Genomic DNA, 14,754 nt, shown 5'->3' with positions numbered 1-14,754 from the left:
GCCTGCCTTCCCAGTATATTTTGGGCTGGCCCATCATGGGAAGAGAGCTAAATAAGCCAGCCCCACTTCGACCCCACCAAACCCCTCCTTTGAGCAAATAGGAAACTCAGAGCCCCCAGCATCCACTGTCAGCAGCTCCCAAGATGTTCCAACATGCGCATATCTGTCAAAAACTATTCAGGGGGAAAAAAGAGAAAGTCTTTCTACCTTTTATTCAGCCAATTTTTCCCGAGGCACTGTGGGCTCTCTAAGAAAAAGAAAAAGAGAGAAAGAAAGAAAGGGGAGAGAATTAGAATCAATGTCGCCATCATACATCTGGTTGCTAGCTGCGATTTGCCCATTGACTAGTCAAGTCTGGAAAAGCAGGCATTATCTCCCTGGGAGGCCGGGGAAACCTGCCCAGGTTAAACTCTTGCGGCTGTCTGTGCGGCCGGCTGGGCTGGGAGTCGGCGTTTGATTTAACAGGCAAAGACAAAGGGAAACAGAACACCTCAGGCCTGCCATCCAGACTTTCCAAACTCATGTTTCCCTGCAACTCTGGGGCATTCCTTTGTGTTTTCTCTCTTTCTTCCCTTTCCCCCAAACTCTTCTTCCCCACCGCCACCTGGTTTTGAGGTTACGTTCAAAGGGGACTTTGTGAATTGTGGCTCCCCGCCTCCCCAGGTGTCTCTCTGTGTGGAGTCATGGCCTGCCAATCTGTTTTGATAGCAGTCAAAGGGAAAAATGAGGAAAAGCGGATGGGCTGCTGCTGTTGCTTAAAGAGAAGTAAGACAATTCTAAATCCCAGCAAACACATGATTTCAGAAGCCACCGTTGTGTGTTGTTTGGAATTAGGCGCTGCTTCCAGGAGCTTCCATCGGCAGGAGCAGCTTGGAGTTGGTTGCGGAGTGGCAGGGGCCAGGTATTAGCTCCTTTTATAATCCAGGAACCTGGGATGCAAGAGATCAAGGGACTTGCCCAGAGCTGCAAAGCTGATTCCTGAGGGCCTGGGGGCAGCACACGTGTGTCTGGACTCCTGATCCTGCCCTTTCCTCATCGGGCACTTTGGAGATTAGAAATGAGGGTGCATGTCTGTGCATGAACGTATGTGTTTTCTCTGGACTAAAATTTTCCTTATTGATTTTAGTAATGTTTCATAATTGTATATGTACATACCTTGCACAACTATGTGATAAAATACATGTAACATTTTACCATTTTAACCATTTTAAAGTGTACAGTTCAGTGGTATTAACTGCATTCACATTGTTGTACACACCATATCTGGTTCTAGAACTTTTTCATCACTCTGAAAGGAAACCACATAACCATTAAGAAGTCACTCCACATCCCCCTATCAACACCGTGTGTGTACTTTAAAGAAAAAAAAACCCTTAACATAAACATGTTAAAAACAACTGAAAAGCTTTCAGAATCAAAAGGTAGTCAACTGGGCCTCTTTCTTACAATGCAGAAAATCACCGTCATTACCATCATCAATATCACCAGGAATGGTGTTAAAAAAGATGAAAAAGAAAGGAAAAAAGAAATCACCAGGAAGAACAGGGAGCTGCTCTCACTTATTCTGCACATTTTACGTGCCAGCTAGCTGCAGGCACCATTCTTACCACCCCCATTTTTCAGATGAAAAAACTGAGGCGCGCTTTGGTTAAGCAACTGCACCACCAGTAACTGGGGCAACTGGATTTCCCCAGCAGGTTTCCATTGTGCTGCACTTCCACACATGGAAAGAGGCACCCTTCTCTGCAGGGACTAAGAATTAAAAGTGGAAGGGGAACATTTAATGCACAGAATTCGCTTGGCACATGTTAAGAGTTTGTGCAAACCACAAGGCACTATTTCACGGGAAACCTGCTCCCACCCACCCCTCATCCCCACGCACACAGATAACAGCCACAGCAGGGACAGCTGTGGGCCAAAGTGTGGCTGAACTTGAACCACAAACGAAGAGGCCATCACTGATGTGGCCCTCCCAACAGCCACTGTTTGTTGACTGGCATCCCTCCCACCCCCAGCCAACTGGCAAAAGTGGCTATTCTGGCACGTGTCCACATGCAGCTCACAAAGTGACCGGATGAGATTGGAAGGCACCGTCGAATGAAGGCGTCATTACAAAATGAGACGGATTGAATCAATCAACTTGCATCAACCGCTGCCTTCAGTTGATTTGGGGGATTTTCTTACTGTTGACTCTTTTCTTTTTTTTTCCCTTAAAGTGAGTTTTCCTCCCAGTTCAATTCAATTTAGTTCCATTTAATTCAATCCATCCAGCCCCAGTGAGCAGACGTATGCACTGGCTGGAGCACGGGTCTGGGCCAAGCCTGTGGGAGTCGGATAGGAGGATTCTGCTCTGCTGGGCAGGCGGCTGCAGGGCAGGAGAATGCAGGCTGGTCCAGGATGTGAGATGGGGCGCTTCCTCCCTCCCTGCCCTAGTCTCTCCTCTACCCAAACAACTTCCATGACCACCCTCCTTTATCCACTGTGTCCACCCCACAGATTTCCTCTAGGCGCCAGGGAATCTGCTGGCCTGGAATTCCCAATCTCTGGGGAACATCGGCCCGGATCAAGGTTGGCAAGACAGCCCCACCCTCACCACCCCCAGCCTTCACTGGTCCTAAGGTCCCGAGTCACTCCTTGAAAGTGAAAGTCGCTGTCATGTCTGACTCTTACCAGGGGCCTCATTTGGCCAAAGAGAAATATCTGATACCTACGCCATTTGAGGGGCTTCCCTACAGCTCAGATGGTGAAGAATCTGCCTGCAGTACAGGAGAACCAGGCTTGATCCCTGGGTCGGGAAGATCCCCTGGAGAAGGGAATGGCTACTCACTCCAGTATTCTTGCCTGGAGAATCCCATGGACAGAGGAGCCTGGTGGGTGACCGTCCATGGCGTCGCAAAGAGTCAGGCATGAGTGAGCAACTAACCCTTTCATGCCATTTGAATCCAGGGGTTACACTGATTCAGTCCATGTCAGAAGACTCAGAGGCAGGGGCCCATGTCCATCTCCTCTGTACTTTAAAAGACCCAGAACCAGAGGGACAGTTGGGAGGCCCTGGTGAGCCTGATGCCTCACACGAGGGTCCAGCCTGTTCTCCTAGTGCTTCAGGCTGAGCCTCCAGCTCATCACGGTCCTCTGTCCAGGTACAGAATTTCCAAGGTAATGAAAGTTTTCCCTGTGCCTCCCTGGAGGTTATTGCTACCTGGAAGGAAAGGAAGTGGGCCCAGTGCAGACCCGTCCCCCCTGTGGCCCTGCTGCCCTCCTGGAGTGAGCAGCCAGAGATGGGCTGACTCCGATGGGGCTTGCCTTGCTTTCTGAGACGAACACTGGCCTCTCCTTCCCTCTTCCACACCCCAGCATCTCCTACCCTCTACGCCCTCACCTCACCCACCTGTCCCACCACCCCATCTGGGAGAGGAGGGAGGGAGGAGCCTGGGGCTAGCCCTGCTCCACGGGCTTTGCTGACAACATCCACCCGTGGGAGTGCCGGTGGGTCAGGAACCATGGGGCTGACTCTCAGCCTCACAGTTAGCAAACACTGCTCTCAGCCACCCAGCGGGATAATCAATTATGGAGATTTTTGCCACCATGATCAGGTTCGTGGAGACGCACAGCTCATTAGACCATGGGTGCTGAAGTTCCCAAACACAGCCCAGGAAAGACTCTTTAGCAAAGTCTAAACAGAGTAAGATGCATTTACCAAGCTCAGGGGTCTCCACCCAGCCCAGCCTGCACTGCTACAGCCTCTGCGTGAAGTCTGCTGAGCTACAAACTGTGGACTTCCTTGATGGCAAGGAGTTACGCAGAGCAGAGCTGCTCTCTGTTTGACTGGCCAGGAAGTCCCCTCCATGTGGCGCCCACTCACTAGGCTGTGACCCAACCCCCACCGCACAGAGGCCATATCTCAGAGGCCCCAGAGCCTGGCACAGGGCCAATACAGAGAGATGGAGGCAGTGGATGTTTGGTGAAGGAAGAAATGAATGGACCAGCGGGCAAGTGTCTGCCATGAGGGATCATGACCAGATGACCATTTTGAGAAGCAGGCCTGGGTCCTTCTAGAGTGGTTTACTCCTGGGGATCCCATCATAAAGGGACACTCACTCCCATGGGGACCATTCCTCATGGTCTCCCCGCTCCATTCTCCTTCACCCCAGATTCCATTAGTTCACAGTTAACTTGCCACCCTCACCCCCGCCCCCCTCCAGTGCCGAGTTCCTCTGGGCTTTTCCCTACAGTTCTCCTTAACAGCATTAGTGTCTGTCTTTATTCGACTCCATTCAAATGACGGAGGTCATTCCCTTTAACCTGTGTTCTCTTCTGTCCATAAAGCAGTGGATTTTTTAAGAAATTAATTTACTTGTATCACGTTCGGGATGAAAAGAATACACGTCCTGCACCCCTATGTTCATAACAGTCTTATTTGCAATAGCCAAGACATGGTAACAAATTAAATGTCCATCAACAGGTGGATAAAGAGGATGCAGTGCACACACACACACACACTGGAACATTACTCACTCATAAAAAGGAATGAAATAATGCCATTTGCAGTAATGCGCATGGACCTAGAGATTACCATATTAAGTGAAGTAAGTCAGACAAAGGAAGACAAATACCATATAATATCACTTACATGTGGAATTTAAAATATGATACAAATGAACACACCCATGAAGCAGATTCACAGACAAAGAGAACAGACTTGTAATTGCCAAGTGGGTGAGGGTGGAGGAGGGAAGGATTGGGAGCTTGGGATTAGCAGATGCAAACTAGAATCTCTAGGATGGATAAATAATAAAGTCCTACTATATAGCACAAGGAACTATAGTCAATATCCTATGACAAACCAGAATGGGAAAATACATGAAAAAGAAAAATACATGCATAACTGAGTCGCTTTGCTGTACAGCGGAAATTAATACAACACTGTAAACCAACTATACTTCAATAAAAGCTTGTTTTAAACCCATTGTTAGTGTGCGTCACGCAATACGACCTGTCGGGAAAGACTCCCTTCCGCTGTGGTCCAGACCCGCTCGCAGGTGACTCCCCTGTGGCGCACCCTGGACCACCTCACTCCCGCCCCAGCCAGGTGCCGCGTCTCTTGACGGTGGGGCAGGAGGAGAACGGTATGGCGAAAGCAGAGCACATCACTATGACTGATTGTGACTTCAACTATTTGCTAAAGTCGTTTACCAGGAGTCATCTTGGCTCTTATTTATCAAGCATTTATCTTGTGCCAGACACTGATTATACATGTCAAGCCTCATATCAGCCCACGAGTTAGGCATTATTATCCCTAATTTCCAGATAAGAAAAAGGATGCTCAAATGTTTATCCATTTCCATTTCACTTTAAGTCCCAGCTACCTCACCACACCCTCCTGTACGTTTAGCGGGGAGAGGGTTTACAGGATCCATCATATTGGAACACCTGTGTTCTTAGCTTGACCGGTAAGAATAACCGAGTCGGCCACAGACGCCTGCGTTCTGAGACAAAGAGAAGACGGCCTGTCCTGGCGGGGGTGTTTGAGAGAGGAAGAGCTTGTTGACACTGAGGGCAATGAGGAAGCTGCTGGTGACAGCAGAGACCCATTTCTGAAAGAGGAAGCTTGGGTGTCTGAGTCAGCTTGGGCTGCATAATAAAATACCGCAGCTTGGGGGGTGCTTAAATTTCTGGAGGCTGGAAGTCTGCAAATCAGTGCCAGCGTGGTTGGGGTCTGGTGGGGGCCTGCTGCCCCACTTGCGGTCGGCTGCCTTCCTGCTGTGTCCTTGCGTGGATGGGGAGAGAGTTGTGCTGCTTCTGATGAGAAAGACACTAATGACGGCAGTAATTCCATCCCGGGACCCCACCCTCCTGACCTCATCCCACCCTAATCACCTCCCAAAGACCCCACCTCCACACACTATCACAGCGAGGGTTAAGGCATCAACCTGCAAATTAGGGGCGGGGTGGGGGGACACAAATGTTTAGTCCATGGCACACAGCTCCCCAGCATCCATGCTTTCCTTTGCTTTTTTCTCTCTGTGTCTTCCCAAATGTGCAGCGCTGGTGCTGGCCTCTCGTTTATGATCAGAGCAGATTTATCTGGCATCGTACAAGCTGCTGCAGTGCAGTCGCCAGCCCAGGACGGATCTTGGGGGCCCCTTGCCCATGCTGGTCACGCTGCTTGTTAGAGTCCCTGCTCGGCGAGCCTAGGGCCCTCCCCTCATCTCAACCTTCTGGGGAGGGGCAAGGCCAGGTGGTCCGTACTGAGAAAGCATTAAAAACACCGCCTGCCCACGGCTACTCTTGTTGTATTACTTTGGATTTTATTAAATAGCCCATATTGTGCTCTCTCTCTAAGGGGAATTGGAGGTGAATGGTGCAATTTTATAAATAAAAAATTAACCGTGGGTGGTTTAAACACGACTTCTGATGATGGTCATCACAATGCCAGAGCTACCTCAATTTAAAGGTTGTGGTTTTTTGTTTTGTTTTGTTTTTTTTTCTCTTTATGAAAAGAAATTCACCTTTGGAGAGAAGAGGAGAGAACAAGAGAGGAGAGGAGGGGAGTGGAGGGAAGGGCTGGGGAGGGGAGAGGAGGGCTGCAGGCTCATGCCTCGGAGACCCCGAGGCACTGCAAGGGAGTCTGGGGTGTTCTAGCAGGTTCTGGTCATCAGAGTGGATGCAAGGTTGTCTGGGATTCTGAGCACACAGAACATAGCACACCAGGGGGAGCCACCCCCTTATGGGCCCCTCAGAGCAGCTGGGCAGGAAGGAGCTTACTCTGTTCTGGGAGCAGCCCAGACCCCTCTCCTAAGATCTGGCAGGGCTGAGGGACCTCCCTCAGCCAGAGTCCCCTCTTCAAGTTCGTCCGAGGCCTTTAGTCCTGCTCCAGGGGGCAGGGAGCAGGCGAGCTCATCTAGCTCTCTGCCTACAAGGTGGCCCCGTGGGCCTTGCAGCAGTAACTGCACAGCTGACATCCACCGAGTATGTGGGCAGAAGGTGGGGAAAGTCCAGTCACCCACTGCGGGTCCACTGGCCTCGAGATGCCTGTGGCTTTGGTGCCCAATGGCTGCCAAACCCTTCTGTCTGCTTGTGACTCCCTGGCCATCCCTTCTCTGCCCTTCTGTGACCAGTTGGCTCTCCTGGCTGTGTTGGACTTTGCAAACTCCGGAGCTTCTGGATCCCCGCCTGGCCCAGCCTCATGGCCACTGAGCTGCCCTGGCCTTTGCCAGCAGCCCTGGAAGCTGTCAATCACTCCTGTAGTATAGGAGGCTCTGGTGGGATGAGGCCAGCAGGCAGCTAGAGGGGAGGGCCCCATGTTAGCTGAACTCAGCATGGATCTGGGACCCAAGGGAGCCCACTGGTCAAAGGCCCAGCAGCATTGCCAGCATCTGAGTTGTCCAGCAGCACTACTGTGGGTCACTCTCCTGCACTGGGGCCGGCAGGGGGCAGTTTTCTCAAGGTGGACATGGCTTGAGGGACAGAATGTCCAGTGCCGCCAAGCAGACAGCAGATGGCGGGGAGGGGGGCAGTGAGGGAGGGGCCAGAGACCCCACTGTGGACATGGAAACCATTCAAGAACAGAGTCAGAGAGGAAAGGTGGGGGTGGAGGTGTGGTCTCTCCTCCCTGAAGAGCTTTCTAACACACAGCCCCTATTGCCCAGAGCCCAGCGTTGGGTTCCATAGAACACACATGGCCATCAGCCCATGGACAAGATGCCAGCTGTACTGGGTAGAATAGTACCCCCAGAAATGCGTGTCCCTCTGGAACCTCAGAATGGGAGAGAGGGTCTTTGCAGATTCAGCTAGTTAAGGGTGGAGATGAGAGCATCCTGGATTAGTAGATCTTAAGTCCAATGAGAGTGTCCCTATAAGAACCAGAAAAGGAGCAGACACAGGCTCAGAGAGGCCATGTGACTAGAGGCAGGACCTGGAGTGATGTGGCCACAGGCCAAGCTGAGCCTGAGCTTCCAGAAGCTGGAAGAGGCAGGAAGGACCCGCCCCTAGGGCCTTCAGAGAGATGGTGGACCTGCTGACAGCTTTATTTCAGGCTTCTGGCCTCCAGGACTGTGAGAGAAGAATTCTAGGAGTTGTAAGCCCTATAGTTTGCGGAAATGTGTTATGGCAGCTCCAGGGCGCTAATCTGCTGGCCTCCTCCAAACATCTTAGAATGATCTAGACATTTGCCCCCACCCTTGCTGCACCCGTCTCATCCTGGCCTGTGCAGCCTGAATCCAGACCCCAGCAGCACTTTTCCTCCTGCTCACTGGCCCTCTGTGACGTCATTCTGACCATGCCCACTCTCCAATGCTCACCCCTCCAAGAGTTGTTCTTTCTAATGCCAGCTAGGGGGGAGGCCATGGTCCAAGGAGCCAGATGCTGCATGCCCAGTAGGCTGGTGTCTGGCAATCGGATCCCGAGAAACGGCTTTCAGACTGAAAGACTCCAGGAAAACCATCGTTCCCTTGAGGGGTACTTCGAATCCACTTTTTAATTTGTTTGGGGTTTTTTGAGTTTTTTCCTACTTTTTCATTGTGGTAAAATATATGCAACAATTTTTCTTTTTTTTACCCTTTTAGCCCACTTTTAGGTGTACTACTCAGAGGGAAATACGCTCACCCCACTGTACTATCATCACCACTGTCCATCTGCAGACCTTCATCCTCCTAAACTGAAACTCTGTCCCCATTAACTCCCCAGCCCCTCCCCCAGCTCCAGAAAACTTCCATCCTACTTTCTGTCTCTGTGAATGGGACTTCTCCAGGGACCTCAAATAAGTGGAATCACACAGCATTTTCCCTCTGGGACCGATTCATCTCACTGAGTGCAGTGTCCTTATAGTTCCTCCATGTGGTAGCAGGTGTCAGAATTTTATACCTTTTAAAGGCTGACTAATATTCCATTATACGGATAGACCACATTTTGTTCATTCGTCTGTCGATCAACATGTTGAGCCACTTTTAAAAACAGCGAGAATCATAGTATCAGCCATATTTTCCTCTTTTCTTTGGCTGTTAGCAAGTTCAGAAAAAAATGTGGCTCAACATTGCCAGTTGTATTTCAAAGCCCCACAGGCAGCTTTTACTGTTCTATTTCTCTTTTTCTGTTCTTTGATCTTGACTTCTACCTATTGACACATTTCCATTTTATTTAGTGTGGTTTTAAAAATGGATGCAAACTCATCTATGGGACACAATAGGGATACCAGCTAAGAGAGATCGCCATTGTGCATTCTCCAAGCTGTCCTTGATGCCACACCAGCTTCTGCACCCTCTGAAGAGCACTCAGCTTGACAGCTCTGCTGTCTCCAACTCTGTTCATTCATTCACTCAACAAACATGGAACGAATCCAGGCGGGAGGGGCACGGATGTGTACAGCTTGACCATGGGGGCGAGGACGCCTTTGACTGCCTGGTTTCCTGGTCACTTCCACTGGGTTCTGATTACAGGGTTCTGATTACCGGGTTCTGATGCTGGGTTCTGATTACGCTGAGGAGGCCGTTCTTTCTAATGAAGGTAGAGGGCCCCCTCTGAGCCATTCCCCAGGGAGCTAGGGGCTGCCACGTTCTCTCCAACACTCGGCTGAAATGGAGCTTAGTGATGGCCAAGTCTGGGCGGCTGTCCCAGTCTCCACTTGGCTCTGGTCCCTTATGTTTCTTTAAAAGCCAGAGGCCTCTGAGCACAGAGTCAGCCAGGGCGGTGTTCAAAATCACAGTGGGGATGTGTCTCCTTGTAGGTGCTCCATGGAAACCTGATGATGTACTTACTGCCTTTCCTTAGCCGGTGGACAGGGCCCCTCTGCAGAAGCAGTGGGTGGGATGCTGACCACCTGTGCCCTGAGCAGCATGGGTCGGGGGTGGGAAGGGTGATGGAGAGGGCGGAGGAGTTGAGTTAATACACAGGACAGACAGCGCCAATCAGCACGCAGACGGTCTGCTATACTAGCTTCTTAGATGAGCGTGTTTCTCTATCAATAATTTAGACATATCCTCCCTCCTTTGGGAGACAGGCAAAATCTCATTTCCTGAGCAAATCCCCTAAGAAACCAACCTGTTCATTCCTCTAAGATTTTCAGAAATCTATCTAGATCAACCTACTTATAAAATAAAAGTAGAGACTCAGCTGAGAGGGCTGGGAGATGGGCAGCAGGGCAGCTGTCTGTACAGACCATAGTAGCCAGGCAGGGTCCAGGCTGTGTCCCAGTTTCAAGGTGGGAAGTGCAGCTAGCCCCATCCTCCTCCACTAGCATCTCTGTAAATGCCACCAGGAAGATGTGCAGAGAACAGAACCAGACTGTTTGATGTTGACACAACAACTAGATAATCGCTTGAAGAAATAGAGAAAACCCAGGCAGAGATGCCCATTTTAGGAAAAATCTTGGGATGGGGGTGTGTGCTCAGTTGCTCAGTCGTGTCCGACTCTTTGCGACCCCATGGACTGTAGCCCGCCAGGCTCCTCTGTCCATGGGATTCTTCAGGCAAGAATACTAGAGCGGGTTGCCATTTCCTTCTCCAGGGGATCTTCCCAACCCAGGGATCGAACCTGTCTCTTGAGTCTCCTGCGTTGGCAGGTGGGTTCTTTACAACTGAGCCACCTGGGATGGGGTGTCTGCAGCTTTTTCCTGCTCCCCAAAGGGGAAGGAAGACCTTGGTTGTGCTGGCTGCTTATGTCAGAAGTTAATCCACCATTCAGTCCCGCCTGGGATGGTGGTGAAATCTTTGGCGAGTGCCTCTGAGTGCCTCAGTTTACTCGTCTGTAAAGTGGGGAGGCAACAGTGCTGCCCTCCTGGTGCCTTTGCAAGGAATAAAGGAGAACAGGCTTCAGCATGATGCCTGGACCACTACCAGGGAGGATTTCACCCCTGTGATGAGGTCATGAGTCTGCACTGTGTTCATGGGCTAGGGAGCCCTCTGCACAAACTCATCACAAATCATCCCACAAGCTGATAGGTGGGTGCCTTTGTCCCTGGACACAGGCAAGGAAGCTGGGGCACCTACAGTGGCTGGTGGTCCCGGGTGGCAGAGGCGTTACTGTCACTTTCTTTGGGAAATGAGGCTGGAGGGGAGTGATGGGTATTGATATGCAGAGTGTTCAGAGGCTGGCCTCAGTAACCAGCAAGGTCCAACCTGTAGAGTTTCGTCTCCAGTCTCGGAGCTCTGAGGGCTTGCCAGGCCCCCTGGGGAACTGTGCCCACTGCCCCGTCTTTGGCAGGAGGACCCCCTGCTGGCCAGGTCCTATGTCTGAGCTGGGACCTGCCACCTGAAGGCCAAGGAGGATCTCCCTGCCAGCTTGGCCATGGCAAGGTCCCCGCCCCTGGGTCAGCAGCATCACAGGCCTTCCCCTTCCTGCACCTGACAAAGGACTCCCGAGACCTCTAAACCACCAAGCCCAGCAAACCACTGCTGGAAGGGCCGTGAAGCCTGGGACTTTGGGCACAGCCCACCACTGCCTGCTGGAGCGCTGGTGGCCAAGGAGTGCTTAGGTCTTAAAGTCACGCACATGTGCTTGGGCTGCGGGTTGAGGGCAGGGGGTGCCACTGAGCTGTGAGCAAGTCAGAGCCCGCTCTGCACCCCGTCCTTCAGCCCTACTCCAATCCTGCAGCATAACCACCTCTCTCGTTTTCTGTATCTTGACACTTCGACACTGGGGCACTGCCAACCTTGGAGGGACTGCCCCTCCCACGGCTGGCTAATTCCTAGAGATGGCAGACAACAGCCCGTGCCCATCTTTCATGTACAACCCAGCCAACCCAGAGCCCACACCCCTAAGTCCTCTACCGGGCTCTCACTCTCCAGGCCACTGTCCACCGGCCCTAACCACCTCAGGGCCAGGTATCGGACACTTGGGACAGCCTGTCTGCCTGGAACCCACTGAAATGGCTCAACCAACCCATCCTGATCCTGCTCACCCTGTCACACCTGTCTGTTCCCTTGGAAACCACATCTCAGGCTCTTGCCCACATATTCCCATTCCCTCTGCCTTCGGATCCGTCCTGGTGCTGTGCCACGTGGCCCTACATGGCATGCCTCCTGTGTTTCTAGGGGACAATGGCAACCCACTCCAGTACTATTGCCTGGAAAATCCCATGGACGGAGGAGCCTGGTAGGCTGCAGTCCATGAGGTCGCTAAGAGTCGGATACGACTGAGTGACTTCACTTTCACTTTTCACTTTCATGCAGTGGAGAAGGAAATGTGAACCCACTCCAGTGTTCTTGCCTGGAGAATCCCAGGGACGGGGGAGCCTGGTGGGCTGCCGTCTATGGGGTTGCAGAGTCGGACACAACTGAAGTGACTTAGCATAGCATAGCATGAGTATAACATCGTCTCCTCACATGACAGTCACTTTTGCTTCTTTGTGCCCCCTATCTCACCCGATTCAAGCAAATCTTGGGTCCTATTAGCACCTGCCAGGCTCAGGTTTTAAAGGGTGACACCGAAGTACTCCCCTGAGGGCGAGGGAAGACTCAGTACTTGGTGCAGCTTAGAGGCTGCCGGCCCGGCTTGATTGCTGCTTGCCAGAACCGCCTCAAAAGGACTATCACTGCTCAGCAATTACCTTTTGGGCTCAACACATCTCTGCCCGTTTTACCAATTTCAGTCTTCTATTGGAATCGGCCTCAGAAGTAAAAAGTGAACCTGAACTTCTATCAGACCCATGTCCCGGCGAGCGTCTGCCTGCAACTGACCTTCAATGACAAGCAGCTAATTTGTGGATTGGGCCTGTATGGGCAGTTGGATCTATTTAGTAATAGATAGCCTCTGTCTTGGGGCTTCCCTGGTGGCTTAGTGGTAAAGAATCTGCCTGACAACCAGGAGATGTGGGTTTGATCCCTGTGTCAGAAAGATCCCCTGGAGAAGGAAATGCAGCCCACTCCAGTATCCTTGCCTGGAAAATCCCATGGACAGAGGAGCCTGGTGGGCTACAGTCCACGGGGTTGCAAAAGACTCGGACATGACTTGGTGACTTCACAAGAGGCAGCAGCCTCTGTCTTCCGCCACACTGAAAGCCTTTCCTGAGATGCACGGAGAACACGGTCATTTTTGAGTGTGTTCACGTGCACATTCCTAAGGTCCTGAGGCTACTGGTCAAGACTTTAAGTAGTAATGACAAAAACAACTTGCATTGTAGGAGGAGGCCTTTATGAGGACTGTTCAACTAGCAGACCTTGAGATGCGGCGGACAAGCCATCACGGGAAGTCACTGGTTGTTCAATGCTGAATGCATGTTTGCTTCCATGGATATGCATGTTGGGTGAGGCTCACAAACCCTGCCGTGCTTGGAGGACATCTGATTTGTAGAAACAAGGGAGTAGAGTTGGCTTTCTGGGTATTTCAGCTGGTAAAGAATCCACCTGCAATGCAGGAGACCAGGGTTCGATCCCTGGGTTGGGAAGATCCCCTGGAGGAGGGCATGGCAACCCACTCCAGTATACTTGCGTGGAGAATCCCCACGGACAGAGGAACCTGGCGGGTTCCTACAGTCCATGGGGTCCCAGAGTTGGACATGACTGGAGTGACATACACACAGGAAGGGTTCCCCACAAGGCTTCTTGGACAGACACCCCTCTCCTGGGCTCTCCTTGCTCCCTAACTGCCCACTCAGCCTCCTTAGCAGCTCTCTAGGCTTCCCTCTCATTTGCACCTCTCTTCTCAGTGACACATGCCTGGACCATCTTCTCTGTGCCCTGGCTCCATCCCCATCTGTCTTGCAAGAACTCCTACTTCCAGGTGTCCGGTCCAGCAACCCCTGGTCCCTTCCAGATATTGCCGCCTGGTTACCTATGCTAGGAGACAAGCAAACTAAAGACACAAGACCAAGAAAGTCCCCTTCCCCCACACCTCCTAGTTCAGCCAATGATGCTGATCCAGCGCCCCAGACTCAGAACTTCTGGGCATCCTCACTTGTGCCCTCCCTCATCCTCCCCAAATTGTGCTCCTGGCTTCTATCTGTTCTCCCTCCTCAGCACCTTTGTACCTGTTTGTTCCTCACCACCTGGCAAAGGGCCCCTTCTCTCCCCAGAACTCTCTGCAGCCTCTGAACTTGCTCCGGACCTGGAGCCCCTCCAGGAGTCTGGCCCCAATGTGTGGCCAGATGGGTCTGCTTCACTGCAAACCTGACCCTGTCACATATCTGACAGCAGCCTGCAGGCTTGGGGAAGGTTCAGACCTCTTCACCTGGTGCCCGAGGCTGCTCACACCTGGTGCCAACCCACCTTTTCAGCCCTGCCTCCCCCGTGGCTCCCCACCGCATATCTATCTCAGGTCAAGAGGAGAGTCCTCCAGGTCCATGATATGCTTGCCTGTGCCTGCAAAGACCTGTTACTTTTCCTCCAGCCATAAACTCTTCCTCAACTGAATTATCACATGCTCTCTGTCAGCCTTGTCTTTCTTGATCTCTCAGCAGAATGGCAGCTTGTTGAGCAGACCCTCAGGCCTCCTGGGCTGGCCCCACATACTCCTGGTCCTCCTCCTGTGACTCCAGCCTTCCCTTCTCCATCCCCCTTGCAGCTCCAGCCTCTTCTAGTGGGTACCCCAGGGCTCAATCCGCCCCTTTCTCTTCTTACACTTTACCTTTTCCCTGAGCTTCTCCATCACCACTCTAACTGCAGTCACCACCTGCATCCCAGGGATGCTGGACTTGGCACCTGCAGCTGAAGTCCCTGAGGGTCAGGCCAACTCAACCAGCCTCTTTCTCCTCCAACCCAATATGATCAAGGCTCCTGGTCCTATCTCAGCAGATCCATTTCAGTAAATGGAACCGCCCCCCAG

General features: G+C 51.8%; 1 protein-coding gene across 7 annotated transcripts in view; it reads right to left on the bottom strand.

Annotated features, from left to right (window-relative positions):
* Nucleotides 1–14,754, bottom strand: part of RBFOX3 (RNA binding fox-1 homolog 3) — a 433,842-nt gene that overhangs the window by 130,501 nt on the left and 288,587 nt on the right. For 5 of the 7 annotated variants that reach the window (XM_069543862.1, XM_069543859.1, XM_069543866.1 and 2 more), the window contains one exon: nucleotides 208–247. The exons of the other annotated variants lie outside the window; for them this stretch is intronic. The gene's annotated coding sequence lies outside the window, so the exon portion shown is untranslated. The remainder of the gene's footprint in view (nucleotides 1–207; nucleotides 248–14,754) is intronic. 7 annotated transcript variants of the gene reach the window in all.

The sequence above is a fragment of the Ovis canadensis genome, chromosome 11 (genome assembly GCF_042477335.2).
Source record: "Ovis canadensis isolate MfBH-ARS-UI-01 breed Bighorn chromosome 11, ARS-UI_OviCan_v2, whole genome shotgun sequence".
Classification (NCBI taxonomy): Eukaryota; Metazoa; Chordata; class Mammalia; order Artiodactyla; family Bovidae; genus Ovis; species Ovis canadensis.
The sequence above is the reverse complement of the archived record's forward strand: the minus strand, read 5'-3'. Positions and strand labels throughout refer to the sequence as shown.